Source organism: Procambarus clarkii, chromosome 19, assembly GCF_040958095.1.
Source record: "Procambarus clarkii isolate CNS0578487 chromosome 19, FALCON_Pclarkii_2.0, whole genome shotgun sequence".
NCBI lineage: Eukaryota > Metazoa > Arthropoda > Malacostraca > Decapoda > Cambaridae > Procambarus > Procambarus clarkii.
The window spans coordinates 23838161-23842084 of record NC_091168.1 but is presented as its reverse complement, the minus strand read 5'-3'; the positions used below and the strand labels follow the sequence as shown (position 1 = coordinate 23842084).

Here is a 3924-nt window from a genome sequence, read left to right as displayed (position 1 = left end):
GATATCATAGAGCCCAGTAGGCTCAGGAATCTGTACACCTGTTGACTGACGGTTGAGAGGCGGGACCAAAGAGCCAGAACTCAACCCCCGCAAACACAACTAGGTGAGTACACATACACACTCATACACGCATATAGCTTTTGCTTTGTTTACAACCGAGCTTCCAAAAATGAGAGAACTTATTGCACCTATTTAAACAACTGAACATGTGATGTATAGTCAATGTGACTTAATGCTCTCTCCTCTAAATTCTCATTCCATGGACAAATGTACGAAATGTTGGACCCAAAACATTGAACCGTTTTCGTACTGTTGAATTACCATAAGTGATGTGCTTAAAAGGATTAGAACAGTAACTAAAGACCCCTAACTTGACATATCCATGGATCATATAAGGGATTCTAGTCCTCATGTATGCTATATTAGGGCTAAACTAGCAATATATTGTGTACTGGGCCTACAGAAGCTTAGATTAGGTTTTAGTTTTTTTTTTCGTGTCCTTAGCACAAGTAATTGAGCATAACGTATAGATTCTTGAGCGTACTGGGCTCTATAAAATACAGTCGCTGCGGACAGGATTCGAACCTGTGCGGGCAGAGCCCAATGGATTTCAAGTCCATCTCCTTAACCACTCGGACACCGCAGCTCTCTGTGCTCTAAATACTCGAGTGTGTGACCATCTCGCTGTTTTTTTTTCAATTTGATATCGTTGCATTGGGGTTCAGGTTGAGGTCTTGGGCCCTGCCTCTCAACCAACTATAAACTGTTATATATAGATTCTTAAACCCTTTCATTTACTATATCCACTTTTAAATCCTTGTTTATGATACGTGAATCCTTTCTTCCCCCCCACCCCACCCCCCCTTTCCCTTCCCTGGGGAATTCCTATGCGTAGCATCGAGTGGTTTTTTATGCCATGACATCATCTATCCCTGTCACTTGTTAAACTCTGATTATGTCAATCAGGTTCCTAATCCACTTCTTAATCCAGAGTCATCATCTTGTTCATCTTTATGACTTTTTTCCATTCATTAATTCTTGTTTAATTTGGCTCCAATCATTCATATAGTGTATTCTCTATTCATTTGTATATTTTTTCGATTATGTATTTTTTTATTAATGTATTAAGTCCCGTTCATTCATTTGATATTTAAAGCATTTATGTGTGTTCTCATACATGTCTATCTGTCAGTAGGTTCTGTCCAGCCTTAGTCCGTCAATAGGTTCTGCCCATCCTGCGTCCGTCAATAGGTTCTGTCCAACGTGCGTCCGTCAATACGTTCTGTCCAGCGTGCGTCCGTCAATACATTCTGTCCAGCCTGCGTCCGTCAATAGGTACTGTCCAGCCTGCGTCCGTCAACAGATCCTGTCCAGCCTGCGTCCGTCAACAGATCCTGTCCAGCCTGCGTCCATCAACAGATTCTGTCCAGCCTGCGTCCGTCAACAGATTCTGTCCAGCCTGCGTCCGTCAACAGATCCTGTCCAGCCTGCGTCCGTCAACAGATTCTGTCCAGCCTGCGTCCGTCAACAGATTCTGTCCAGCGTGCGTCCGTCAATAGGTACTGTCCAGCCTGCGTCCGTCAACAGATCCTGTCCAGCCTGCGTCCGTCAACAGATCCTGTCTAGCCTGCGTCCGTCAATAGGTACTGTCCAGCCTGCGTCCGTCAATAGGTACTGTCCAGCCTGCGTCCGTCAACAGACCCTGTCCAGCGTGCGTCCGTCAACAGATTCTGTCCAGCGTGCGTCCGTCAATTCATTCTGTCTAGCCTGCGTCCGTCAATATTTACCACCCGTCCATTAGCCCTCTCGTTTGTGAGGCCATAAATATTATCGATGGGTCTACCTCGCCACTATTAGCTTCCTGTCTTCCTGTCCATTAGACGGCGCTTCTGTCGTCCATCATCTGTCTTTATTACCTTTCACGGCACAAGGAGCCTTCGAAGGAGGGAAGAAGAAGAATCACATCAAGAGAGAGGATTAGGAGGAGGATTAAGAGGAGGATTAAGAGGATGAGGAGTAGGAGGAAAAGTAAGAGGAAGGGAAGGGAATTATCAGGGTGAAAGCACCAAGCCATTACGACTATATAACACTGGGTAGGGGGTCAGGATAAGGGTTTTGGATATGATGGGGGAGGGAAGGAATGATACCCAACTACTTGTGGACGGTCGGGGATTGAACGCCGACCTGCATGAAGCGAGACCGTCGCTCTGCCGTCCAGCCCAAGTGGTTGGGCAGGAAGAAAAGGAGAAAATAAAGGAGAAATATCGTCATAATACTTCCCAACCTTCAGGGAATCTCGCGTCCATTATTAAATATTAAAACACAAAATAATATTATCCTCCTCTTTCTGTTCCCAAACATCCCCCTCTTCCCCCTCTTTGTGTACCTCTCCCTCCCCTCATCCTCTCTCTGTTCCTCGACCCCTCTCTCACGCTCTCCCCAGGGAGGGGAGGGTGGAAGAGGGAGAGGTGAGAGGCTATTGAGAGCTGGACATTAGAGGCTTGAAAAGAATAATTCTCCTTCGTCCCTCTCTCTCGCTGTGTAGGGGGTGATGGTACAGGTGTGTGTAGGGGGTGACGGTACAGGTGTGTGTGTAGGGGGTGACGGTACAGGTGTGTGTAGGGGGTGACGGTACAGGTGTGTGTAGGGGGTGACGGTACAGGTGTGTGCAGGGGGTGACGGTACAGGTGTGTGTGCAGGGGGTTACGGTACAGGTGTGTGTAGGGGGTGACGGTACAGGTGTGTGCAGGGGGTGACGGTACAGGTGTGTGTGCAGGGGGTGACGGTACAGGTGTGTGCAGGGGGTGACGGTACAGGTGTGTGTAGGGGGTGACGGTACAGGTGTGTGTAGGGGGTGACGGTACAGGTGTGTGCAGGGGGTGACGGTACAGGTGTGTGTAGGGGGTGACGGTACAGGTGTGTGTGTAGGGGGTGATGGTACAGGTGTGTGTAGGGGGTGACGGTACAGGTGTGTGTGTGTAGGGGGTGATGGTACAGGTGTGTGTAGGGGGTGACGGTACAGGTGTGTGTGCAGGGGGTGACGATCCTGCATACCAGAGAATACTGGCTTGAGAAGGTAGTTAATAAAATCTGTTTTATCGTGTCGCCTCCATTCCCATGCTCCACAGACCTACTTACTACTAGGTGAACAGGTGCATCAGAGTGAAAGAAACTATGCCCAATTATTTTTGCCTCGGCCTGGAATCGAACCCTTAGAACTACGACTCCCGAACGCTGTCCACTCAGCCACGTGAACCCCTGTGTGTGTGTGAGTGAGCAAGAGAGAGAGATGATAGGAGACAGATATAGACATCCAGACAGAGGCTCACGACCGAACACGGGCGAGAGGTGGAAGGTGGGACAGGGATTAATTATTGCCCAAGGGATAGACAGCATCTCCATCCAGCTAAGGAGGTTAGAGATGGCGAGGGGGCGCTCCTGCCTCCTCCTTCTCCTCCGGGGGCCTTACCCCAGCACGGAGGCAAAGACTGAAACACGATTGAATATTCACAGATGCCCCCTGGTGCTTTGTTGAGTACTGGGGTTGGACTACTGACTACTCGCAGATGCTCTGGGGTCTTATTGAGTGATATATGTTGCAGAGATTGAAATGATATAGTTGTAATTTCCTTGGTATACATCTCATTATTATTATTATTAACACTTAGAAATGACATTAAGGTGATATATATACATATATATATATATATATATATATATATATATATATATATATATATATATATATATATATATATATATATATATATATATATATATATATATATATGTCGTACCTAATAGCCAGAACGCACTTCTCAGCCTACTATTCAAGGCCCGATTTGCCTAATAAGCCAAGTTTTCATGAATTAATATATTTACTATAATTTTTTTCTTATGAAATGATAAAGCAACCCTTTTCTC

The 3924-nt window shown here is 46.5% G+C and overlaps 1 non-coding gene across 1 annotated transcript; it reads right to left on the bottom strand.

The window, feature by feature from the left end:
• Window positions 1-564: 564 nt before the first annotated feature.
• Window positions 565-646, bottom strand: TRNAS-UGA (transfer RNA serine (anticodon UGA)). Its single transcript has one exon. It is a non-coding gene; the product is annotated as a tRNA-Ser (tRNA).
• Window positions 647-3924: the final 3278 nt, after the last annotated feature.